Source organism: Populus alba, chromosome 7 (genome assembly GCF_005239225.2).
Source record: "Populus alba chromosome 7, ASM523922v2, whole genome shotgun sequence".
Lineage (NCBI taxonomy): Eukaryota > Viridiplantae > Streptophyta > Magnoliopsida > Malpighiales > Salicaceae > Populus > Populus alba.
The window spans coordinates 7,951,377-7,963,995 of record NC_133290.1 but is presented as its reverse complement, the minus strand read 5'-3'; the positions used below and the strand labels follow the sequence as shown (position 1 = coordinate 7,963,995).

At 32.8% G+C, this 12,619-nt stretch overlaps 1 long non-coding RNA gene across 2 annotated transcripts; it reads left to right on the top strand.

Moving 5' to 3' along the window:
- The first annotated feature begins 1,115 nt into the window (after positions 1–1,115).
- LOC140955761 (uncharacterized) lies at positions 1,116–3,559 on the top strand. Of its 2 annotated transcripts, none has more exons than XR_012170264.1 (4): positions 1,116–1,277; positions 1,508–1,757; positions 2,149–2,358; positions 3,171–3,559. It is a non-coding gene; the product is annotated as an uncharacterized lncRNA (long non-coding RNA). The 2 variants fall into 2 exon arrangements; XR_012170265.1 differs by having other exon boundaries at positions 2,793–3,559.
- Positions 3,560–12,619: the final 9,060 nt, after the last annotated feature.

Sequence of the window (12,619 nt, the reverse complement as noted above, 5' to 3'; positions counted from 1 at the left end):
TACCACCAATCCTATCTTCCATGAGCGCACGAAGCATATTGAGGTGGATTGCCACTTCATTTGTGATGCCTTTGCGACTCAGACTATATCACTTCCACATGTGTCCAGCATTTTTTAGGTGGCTGATGTTTTTACCAAGACTCTCACACAACAACATCATCATTTTCTTACAACCAAATTGATGCTTATGGACAAGCCCCCATCAATTTGAGGGGGGATGTCAATAGAAAGGCTGAAGTCAAGCATGCAACTATAAATGCTTAAATAGGAATGTAAATTCTTAAATAGAAAATTTACCTTACTATATTTAGCTTTCTAGATTTCCTCTTTGTAATTACCATGTACAACACAACTTTTCCTATATAATGAAAGCGTGAAAATTCAAACCATTCTGTTAGAAACTTCTTACAGTTGTTAATGCATTGATCCACCGTTGTTACAAGTACCCAACTGCCACTATAGGAGAGGTTCCCCAATCTCTCAAGAAAGAACTCTCTGATGTTTGCAGGGCTTGCTTCTCTGCTGATGCTGTGAACAAGCATATTGATTTTGTGAGAGACTACAAGCAGGATTTTGAACATGATCTTGATATGGAAAGTAAAACTAGTTTCCCTGCCACTCCTTTTGAACTGACTGCTCGATTGAAACATTGAAAAAATGTTCTATAAATCAATGTGGAGGACAGGTTTCCAACTGTCTTAAAGCTTGAAGAAGAAAGTAGGGTGCTAAGTGACTTCCATATTGTTGATGTAGAGGTTCCAGGACAATATTTTTGTGATCAGGTAATTGAGGCACATTTGACATATATCAACTTCTGCGATGCATCTCTGCTTTACATACTGGAGTTTTTGTATCTAGTATGGGTAAATAGATCAAGTAACTGATATTATTGCTTGAACTGGTACCATGTCATTCACCATTTGAAATTTTGAACCTACCTATTTATTTCATTTTTAATTTGTTTTTTTTTTCTTATGAAACTATGTAACTATTTCCAGAAAATTGCACCAGACCACACAGTTAAGTTAGAAAGGGTTGGAGCTGATATTCTAATTGTTCGAAGGCATGGAAGCAGTTTCAGGCATCTGACTCTCATTGGTTCTGATGGCTCTCAACATCATTTTATTGTCCAGACATCCTTGGCCCCAAATGCTAGAAGTGATGAAAGAATACTGCAGCTTTTCCGTGTAATGAACTAGATGTTTGATAAGCACAAAGAATCAAGACGTCATCATATATGCATTCACACTCCAATCATCATTCCTGTTTGGTCCCAGGTGATTATCTCTTCCTGAATTTCTTACAATTTTTAAATGGATAAGCATGATGAAAATGATTTAGAGAGAGGACGTAGCATCTTATAGTAGGTTATTGAATCTATGGTGTTCCTTGCTGAATTTCCTTTCTCGTTTTTGCTTGTACATTATTTTCTCATAGCTTGCACATAATAGTGCTGATAAGAACCTATCTGGAAGATACTTCTGGTAATTATTTTATTTACAGACAGGTCTACATGGTTGAAGATGATTTAATGTATACCACTTTTCTTGAAGTTTATGAGAACCATTGTGCAAGAAATGACCGAGAAGAAGATCTCCCGATCATGTACTTCAAGGAGCAACTAAACCAAGCTATATCTAGCCAAATCTCTCCTAAAGCTATTGTAGATCTTCGCCTCCAAGCATATAATGAGATAACTAAGACTTACGTGTCTGATGGCATCTTTTCCCAGTATATGTACAAGACTCTACTTAGTGGTAATCATGTGTGGTCTTTTAAAAAGCAATTTGTAGTCCATTTAGCACTTTCAAGTTTCATGTCTTTCATGCTGTAAATTGGAGGAAGGTCGCCTAATAAGATACTATTTGCTAAGAACACTGGCAAAATTTTCTAGACAGATTTTCACCCTGCATATGATGCAAATGGCATGATTGAGTTTAATGAACCAATTCCTTTTCGGCTAACAAGGAACATGCAGACATTCTTCTTCTATTTTGGAATTGAAGGACTTATTGTGTCTGCCGTGTGTGCTGCAGCACAGGCTGTAGTTTCACCTGAACTAAGTTTTAGTAAGAACATTTATTTGGTTGATGAGTTTCTTTGATGGACATCATCCCGATGTAATGTTTTCAAATTTCTATTTTGTAGCAAAGCCAACATTTATGGCATCAACTAGCCATGTTTTTCAGTGATGAGCTTCTGTCTTGGTCTTGGAGAAGACCACCTGGGTTGAATCTAGGACCTGGTGCTGGAGGGAGTGTTATGAACCCTGCTAACTTCCAGCACAAGATCACCACCAACGTTGACAATGTCATCAGCCGAATCACTGGAATCGCCCCACAGTTTCTCTCTGAAGAGGTAACTACTATCTCCAATCTTTCATCAAATGTGATGTCTTGATTACATATTTTGGTATTTATAAATAGTAGACGTACAGGCACCTAAGCTTGTTAAAGCCACCCCTAATTTGTGGCAAAAAACCTCAATAATTGAACTATGACTTAGGGTCCATTTGGCATGATTCATGAATAATAACTTTTGATTTGAGTCCTAATTCAATAGTTGTTTTTCATAAATAACTTGTAATAAAAATGAGTTAAATGACTTTACTAAAATATATGCTTGGTAAAAATAACTAATGGCAACCTTTTTTAAAGGAGAAGTAATGTAAGTTAGAATCTGGAAGTTAAAAATTTCAAATTTTGATTATACCAACTTTAAACTCAATTTTTATAGTTGAAGTCAAATTTTATTTCTAACCATAAACATTCTTGTTACTTTCTTTTTTTCAGCTAAAAGTAAAATACAAGTCAAAATCAATATGCAAAAGTCATGCTTGTGAGGAGAATGGTCTTTTTGGTATCTGCAATTTCAACAGATGGGTCGTGGGAAATTTTGGGTATCAACTTAAGATTGGAATCCGATAAAATGAAATTCATAACATTCCAACCCTAATTGATTGGAATGAAAACCAAGACAAAAGTAGTTACTTTTGCACCAATTGTATTCGAGCAGTAAACGAGGCATATTACAAAAAGGGTGACTTGAGATATGTTGCCCCAAGTCTTTCATGATAGCAATATGCATGCCCGATAAAGTGATTAACAACTACGGAAGAATCTAAGATCCAAAAACTAATTATTTTCATGTTTCGTTTCTTTTCTATGAAGTGCTGCATCAGGAGGAAAATGCTGATGACCCACCACAATCAGTGCAGAGGGGTGTCACGAGTTTGTAGAAGCTGCTTTGACACCAAGGAACTTGTGCATGATGGATCCAACATGGCATCCGTGGTTTTAAGCCATGGAATGGAGGGTGGAGATTGAATGTCAATAATAGTGGTTTTCCGTTGTAAATACAATTATGTACAGCTGAATCTGGAAATTGCTGCTAGTTTGTCATTCATCTTGAAGTCCAGACTTTAGATAGCTAACATTAGGCTTTATATATACCCCAATGGATTAGCTGTTGTTCCATCAATGAATCAATTTAGAAGTTGCATCATCAGATGATAACTAACCCCTGTAGTCTCGTCTAAACTCGTACATAGTTTAATCAAATTTTATTTGGTACAAAAATCTTCAAGGTAGTGTTTTGTGTTTGGTGTGCATTGAAGAAATATACTGACAATATTTTTTAAAATATAATTAATAAATATATTTTTCAGAAAATCATTATCAGTATTTATTGAAATATTGTTTTATTTTTTAAAAATTATTATTATTCCTATGTTAATCACCTCGCTAACATCTTAAATTAATTATAATAAATAAGTAAATTAATCAACAAAAACCAGTCGAAACCAAACATCCTCCTCCTACTAGTTTCTTCATATCGACCATCTTATCCCACTCGCTTCTCTGCCTCCACCCCTTTTCTATGTGTTTTCTATACATCACCCCTGACTTTTGTTCTCGCTCGGTTGCTTTTATGGGATTCAATTTCATGTATTGGGGGTTTCCCTGCCCTTCTTTTGGCTTTATGCATCCCTTTTCTTGCTTGTTTTCTTACCCAATTGTAGCAGAATTGTGGTTTCATGACTATATTTTTAATAGTTTGAGAGTATGATTTGAATATGTTGCAAGCAACACTGGAATGGATCCTACTGCTATAAAATCCAAGGGTAATTGAGTGTTAGGATAAGTGCAACAAGCCCTGTGGTGGTGGACTTGTAGCAATTGAGGTAGAGTCAACTCGATCACCTTGTTGCCAATGTACTTTTTTAGCTGAGACATGTGGAATACATAATGTATTGCTGCAGAAGGTGGGAGGTCCACACAATAAGCCATAATGCTAATTTTCTCTAGAATCAAGTATGAGCCATAGTATTTTAATGCTATTTTTTGTGATGTTTTATTTGTTATAGTCTTTTACCTATATAGTTGTAGTTTGAGATAACTAGGTCTCTAATTTCTAATGTTCTTTCACTTCTTTTTCGATTTGCCATGTGGATTATCTTATTTTGGGTAAATTACAAATCCCTTTCCTCGTAGTTAAATATTTATCCATATCATCCACCATATAATCTTTAAGGAAGTAGAGCACATGAATGGGTGGAGTAAGCTCGTATAGTAACTCATAGGGGGTAGTTTTTATTAAGGTGTGAAAGTTGGTATTATATTACCATTTAGCTAATAATAACCATTTGACCTAGTTTGTTGGTTATTCACCTGTCATGCATTGTAGGTATTTCTCCAGACAATTGTTAACCACCTCAATTTGACCATCAAACTGAGAATGATATGCAGTGGAATAGTGAAGATTAACCCCCTATTTAGTGAAAAGTTGCTTTCAAAATTGATTGGGAAAGATCAAGTCTCTATCATTAACAATAGTAGTAAGCAAGCCATGTAATTTGTAGACATGACCATGAAAACTTTATCTACCGATAATATAGTGTAGGGATAAATTAAAGTAAATAGATGTGCATATTTGTTTAACCTGATAACTACCACCAAAATGACATCCTTTCCATCAGATTTAGGTAAACCCTGTATGAAATCATTACTGTTATTCGTGAAAGGTGTTTGGGGAATATGAAGAGGTTGCAAGAGTCCAGGAGTGAATACATTTCACTTTTATTTTTCTAGCATATAGGCACTCTTGCACATATTGCCTGATATGTAGAATATATTCTTTACCCTTTTGTTGGTGACATTAACCGATAAGTATCCCTTTATTGATGTATCATGATACAAGGATATCAATTTCTGATGGAGTGTACGTACATCGCCAATAACCAACCTTCCTTTCTTGTTGAGATGGTCATTGACCCATCTGTAATGGGGATGAGAAACAGGGTCTTGGTGGAGATCATGTATAATAGCTTGTAATCCCTTGTCCTTTTCCCATGATGCTTTAATTTCATCCATAAGACTGGGTGAAGTGGTGGACAATCCCAATATGCAAGGCTTTACACTGGTGAGTCTAGATAATACTTTAGTTGTAATATTTTCCTTTCCCTTCCTATATTCAATTTCAAAATCATGCCTTATTAGTTTAACTAGCCAAAAGTGTTGAAAAGAAAGAGTTACCTTTTGGTCCAATAAGTATCTTAAGCTAACATGGTTTATCTTGATCTCAAAATGTATGCCTTATAAGTAATGTCTCCATTTAGTTACAGCATGCAATATTGCTAACATTTTCTTTTTATAGATAAATATGGCTTGTTGTCCAGGACTAAAAGGCTTGTTAATAAAGGCTAAGGGATGGCCTTCTTGCATCAGGACTACCCTTATTAATCCCAAACTAGAAGCATCATTCTTTTTTACAAACAACTTGTTCAAGTCTAGGAGTTCCAATACTAATGGTGTAGTCATGACTTCTTTAAAAAGTCTAAAAGCTATAATGGCCTGTTCATTCCATTTAAACCTATCCTTCTTTAATATCCTGGTTAAGGGTCTACAAATAGAGCCATAATATTTAAAAAATCTTCTATAGTAACCAGTTAATCTCAGAAACCCTCTAAGTTGTATGATAGTGTGAGGGAGTGGTCAAGTATTTTTCTTGGATCAGTAGCTATACTTGCCTTAGTAATGATGTGCTTTCAACACTTCACTGATGGATTACCAAAAATGCATTTGCTATCTTTAACAACCAGTTTATATACCCTAAACAATTCAAAGACAATCTGAAAGTGTCTTAGGTGATCATTGAAAGTTTGACTATAGATTAGGATAACATCAAATATTAGTACAAATTTCCTAAGATGTTTATGAAAAACTTCATTCATTAAGTTTTGAAAAGTAGTTGAGCCATTGATTAAGTCAAATGGCATAAATAATAATTTATAATGACCACTATAAGTTCTGAATACAGTTTTAGGAGTGTCCTCAGGCTTCATTCTAATTTGGTGGTAACAAGACCTTAAGTTAATATTAAGAATATGGTTGACCCCACTAATTCTTCCAATATCTCATCAACAAGGGGGTACTTGTTCTTGATTATGAGTTTGTTTAGTGCTCGATAGTCCATAGAGAATCTTTATAAGCTGTCCTTATTCTTAACTAATTTAACAAGAAAAGCAAAAGGATTGTGGCTTGGTTGTATGATTTTAAATTTTAACATTTCAACATTAACTTTTCCACTACATCCTTTTGAAGTCCAAAGAGCCTGTGTGGCCTCATGTTAACAGGCTGAGCCCTTTCCTTAAGTGGTATTGTAACCTAGGTGGGGTTAAGCCTTGAGGCTCCCTAAATAAATCCTGATATTCTTTCATTAGTAATTCCATCTCAATATTCCCTTTTTGGTTAGGTGGAAGTGTAACAATCATAAAATGTAGTTTACAATCCTCTTCTATGACTATCCTCAAGCTATATAGGCTCATTTCTAATATTTGAGTGGGGATGTTCAATAAACTATTGAAATGTTCAAATCTGATAGCGTGTAATTTCTTAGGATCGTCACTCTTAATTACTACTTGTTGTACCTTGTACTTAAAAGACATCCACATCTCGTTATAGTCTGACATAATGTCTCTCAAAGTTTCCATCTATTGTATACCTAGCATCATGTCATAATTATTCAATTAAAAAATGAATACATAAGCCTTGAAATTGTTTCCCTGTATCTTCCACTTAAAATTCTTGTAAACAATAGCACACAACATTATGCCTCTATTAGTTTCCTCGACAGTTAAGGATCTGATTGTAGTAAACTCATATCGTACTTGCTAGCAGTGGTAGAGTCAATGAAATTATGAGTACTTCTTGAATCCAGCATGATAAAAAAAAAAATTAGGTGTTTAACCACCTTGCTGGTGATCCTTGGAGTATTAAAGCCAATGACTCCTTTCAGTGCATTGATAGAAATGTGAGGAATTACTTATTTATTCAAGGCTAGGCTCTTTGTCATTGTTACTGACATCATTATCTACTTCTTTACCATCATCATCAACTGGTACAACTTTTTATTTTTGCATTTATAGCTTGGCACAAACCTTTCATCGCACAAAAAATACAATCCCTTAGCTCTCCTTCCATCTAACTCCTTATTCTTTACAGATTTGGTGGGCTTCAAATAAGGTTTGTATTGAGGGTATGGGTTAGGGTTTGGTAGTAAGCCATTTTGTGGCTATTAAGGTTGATGACAGTTAATGGTGGTGGAATTTTATAAGGTCTTTGGTTTTGGTTGGGTTTGGATTGAGCAACACGGCTAGTGTTTGTTGGTACAAGTTTGCTGGAATTATAGTAGGATCTCCTGTAGGCTAGTGTTATCTTGCAAACATGCTATGTTATAGGCTTGATTTAAAGTTTTTTGTTCTAAAATCTTAATTAAATTCCTAATCTCCACCTTTAACTTTCATAAGAAGAAAGCTTGTTTCTCATTGATTTAAGCCATGTTCCAAAGTATATCAAAGTCTTTATTATAACCCTCTAACTCTCTCTTCTATCATAGGTCATTAAGCTCTTTTAATAGGTCCTTTTGACCTCCAAATCTAGAGCATATTGCCTCTACATATTCATTCTAAGATATGCATTGATCATTCTTGCCCTTCATGAAATTAAGGTGCCAATACAAAGCCATGCCATCTAAGTAATAAGAGACTATCTTAAGTTTTCCAACCTCAACAATCTCCTCAATATCAAAATATTGGTTGTATTTATAAACCATTTATGCATATCATCACCATCAAAATTACAAAAATCTCTTTTAGGTTTGTGTACCTTATAGGGATAGTAACCACCATTATATACCCCATATAATTGTGTAGTAGAATCTTCTTTATTGAATTTCAGGTTATCATTTGTTATATTAGTCTCACCAGGAGTGTGTTACCGCTTCTGTAGGAGAGCATTGTATTGGCGAGTTAACCCACTGATAAGTTCCTTGAGCTTTTCAAACTTGACTTTATGAGCAAACTTGGTGGTTTCTAGTAAATGCAAAACTTGCTCATATTTTTGTGAGCGTTCCTTGTTTGTTGCCTCTAATGAATCTTCTAGTCTTTTGAGATCTTAGGACCTTGTGTCAAGGGAGCATTGCTTTTGTTCGAAGATCAATGACTCTAATACCACTTGCTGCAAGCAACACTAGAATGGATTCAATAACTATAGAATATAAGGATAATAGAGTGTTAGGATAAGTGCAACAAGACCTACAGTTATGGACTTGTAGAAATTGTATATTGGTAGGAAGAAGAAGTTAGGAGAAGGTAAAGAGGGAGAGGGAGAGGGAGAGAGAGAAGTTGGTTATAATATTTAGCAATTCATTCTTCTTTTTCCTCCTTCTGTTATAGAAATTAGTCTGCATATATAACAAACTTTAACATTCTCGAATGATAGAAGATAAATAAAAGAAAAGACTACTTAATGCCATGCCAACATGTGACTTCTTTATAGCCAGTTCTTAGTCCAAATAATGTATAGCACTTATACTGTTTTTAAACTAAATGGGGCACATCAACTCTAAGTGAGAAACATTGTTTAGCAATCAAACTCTTTATTTTATTAACGATCATCTTTTCTTAAATCCCATATAAGCAATTTGTTCCCTCCTTTCTCAAATTAGAACCTTGACAATTCCCCCCTCTTCAATTCACCCTTGTCCTAAAGGAAAATTGAGGGAACAAGAGTGCAATTTTATCCATGAATTCTTAGATGATATTTAATAGAGATTGGACCTTCTAATGTATCGAGACCTGGGTTGTTGCTTGATTACTTCTTTTCGTTCCGTGATCCAAAATAGCTTGGGGTTACAGGGTGGAAGCTTATTGAAATTGAGGCAAAGATGACTTAGTCACGTTGTTGCCAATGTGTTTATTTAACTGAGACACGTGGAACACGAGATATCTTGAGACACCACTTCCTTTATTGAGTCATAAAATTAAACAAATTAAGGTTTTTTTAGTAAATAATTGTGAATAATTTTAACAATTTTTCAATGGTAGAAAAAAATGATTGCTATTATATGTCAAATTTACCATTCATTCTAAAAAGGTCTTTTAATAAAAAAAAAATTGTTTTATATTATTTTTTATTGTTTTAATGTTTTATTTTAAAAAATAGAAAAATATTTTAATATATATCCAAAAAAAATTAATTTGAAAAACATCCATTACGAGAAGAAGCTCCTCCAAATCCTAGTTCGCTCCTTGAGCAACTTAAAACTCCTATAGTAACCACCTTGAGTTTGTTATCGTAGGAAAATGGTACAACATAATGAGAGTTTGGAGGCACCTCAATCAGCTAGTAGGTGGTCTAGTGGTAAGTTCTTGGGATTAAAGGATTTGCTTCTCTTGTGGTCTCAGGTTCAAGTCTTGTGGTTGTCAATATTGATGACTAAGAATAAGCTAGATGAAGGCAAAAAAGATCGCACCGGAAATAAGGCCCGGACTTGCCTGTTCTTCTCTGATCTTATTGATACCTTATTAGTGCTTAGAAGCTTCAAGATCGACCTTTAAGATAAGAAAAGATATCTAGAAGGTCTTATTTTTCTTCAATCTTACTTATCTTGCTTAAACTTCATAACGAAAGCTCATCATACTTGATTTTCATTATGGATAAAAGTGCACATTGATTAAACAAGCAAGAAATTGTTTTGTACATTAATAATGTTAAAAGTCCGCATTTTCACCTTTTTTTCCTTTAAAAATCTCTATAGCTGAGGACCTGTCCTTGCTTTCACTTGCACAACACCATTATTTTCTTCGTTGGTCATCAATCAGTTGAAAACAATATTATGATGAACAACTGCTGTTAAGTTGACAACACTGGTGGATTGCAGAAATGTTGTGCATAACATGAAGTTATTGGCTTTGCCATAAAAATGAAGACATTAATGTTTCTTATCTGGAGAAATTGAATTATACTAACAACTAATCTAAAACTAAGTTAAGAGCCTATTTAACTGTTCTATATAGTAAACCTCACAAGTATAGTATTTTAATTGTTTTTGTACCCACATCATGTTTTTAGCATTGTGGTTAATACGTGGGAGATTTTGAGCCCGTTTTGAATATTTATTTTATTAAAAATATTTTTTTTATGTTTTTAGATTTGTTTTGACGTGATGATTAAAAAATATTTTTTTAAAAATAAAAAAAAATATTATTTTCATGCATTTATAAGCGATAAACACTTTAAACTACAACCACTACCACAATCCCAAACAAGCCATTTAAGATTGCATGCTCGAATTGCAATTGAAGCAAAAAAAATAAAAAATAAAAAATTGTCTTATGGCTTTTTTTATTGGCCATTTAGGTTTTTTAGCCTTTTTAACAAGAGGTTTTTATTTCTTTTAGAATTTTTGGCACTTTTTTTTTAAAAAAAAGTTTTTGAACTCCTTCCTTTAATATAGTTTTTATTTAATTTTATCATTCACCTATTTAGGTTTTTTACCCTCCCTTTGTTTTTGATCTTTTGATGGTTTTTTTCCTTTTCAATTTCATCATTTAATATGAATTTTTTATTTTATTAAGATTTTTTGGTCCTCTTTTTTATTTTTTTCAATTCCATCTTTTAATATGATTTTTATTTAATTTTATCATTCAATGTTAAGTTGATAGTAAATCGATTTTGTATTTTATCACATAATAAAAGTTGTTTGCCTGTTTTTTTTTGGTTTGATGTTTTTTTTCTCCAATTTCATCCATTAATATGGGCTTTTTAATTCCTTTAGGTTTTTTTATCTTTTCTATTTTTTTTTTAATCTTTTTTCCCCTTTAATTTCATAGTTTAATCTGATGTTTTTATTAAATCTTATCTTTTTATTTCATTATGATTGACTTTTTTTTTCCTTACACCTACTAAGTAAGCAACGTTACAAGAGATAACTCTTATATTATTTAATTTAAAACCTAGGCTAAGCAAATAATTGGATCAAGATTTTTAAAGTCTTAATAGTTATATCAAGTTTCATGACAATGCCAAGAAATTTTTGATGGGTTATATATATTATTTTTATGTTAAAAAAATATCAATTCAAGTCGTAATAAAAGCTTGATCAATTCATAAAACAAGTTAATATATTTTTTTTAATTATTTGATTACATGTTTAGGATTGATTCTTTTCTTTATTTACACCTATTAAGTAAACAAGAGCACGTGAGACAACTTTCATATTATTTAATTTAAAACCTTGAATCAAGATTTTTTAAAGTTTTAATAGTTATATATTGAGTTTGATATCAATGCTAAAAAATTTCAGATGGGTTAAATACTATTATTTTATGTTAAATTTTTTTTTAGTTCAGGCCGTAGTGAAAGCCTAATCGATTCATAAAACAAGTTAATAGTTTTTTAATTATTTGGTTACATGCTGCTTAGTAAGTTAACACGTGGAAGTAACATGAGAGTTTGAGAACAAAGTAAAACAATTAATATATTATTTCAAGTGTTTTACAGTGTGATAGCGATTACTTTTCAAATAAATTTTTTGTGCTGAAATGCATGTCAATGATATTTTTTTTATTTTTTAAAAATTATTTTTAATATCAGCATATCAAAACAATTCAGAAAGTACAAATCACATTCAATTTTAATAAATAATAAAAAAAAAACTTTCAAATTTTTTAGTAACACAGGTTGAACGGACGGCGCTCCCAATGGCTTTAGCTCAGTTAATTGAAGCAGACATTTGGGCCTCCCTTCGACTCACTCGCCTGGCTCCGTAGGCAGCTTAGGCGGTTGAACTTTTTTATCTTAGTCATTTTATTTTTTCCTAGATTTTTATTTTAGTTTTTTTTCTCCATGTCTATCAGCTTAGGCGCAATCAATATATATTTTTTTTCTCCGTAGGCAGCTTAGGCGATTGATATTTCTTTTTATATATTTTTGTTATATATAATAATTAAAAAAAATTAAATTGCCAAGTATATCAGGTTGTAAATACCATTATTTAAAATAAATTTTTTATTAAATTTTATTATTTAGTATTAAATTTATTAAAATAAAAACTACTCCGTGAAGAGCAGCATTAGTGGACACCGGATCTTCTATCATATCAGAAGCCTTTATCTTGCATAACTTGGGAATAGAAAGGTGCCGATCTCACTACAAACTCTGAAATATTTCATATGAAGATCAAAGTCAAAAGGCTCGAGATAGGTTCGAAGCAAAAGATCAAAGTCAACAACCCATACAAGCGAGATGAGCCCATTTACCTCTACATAACTCAAGAA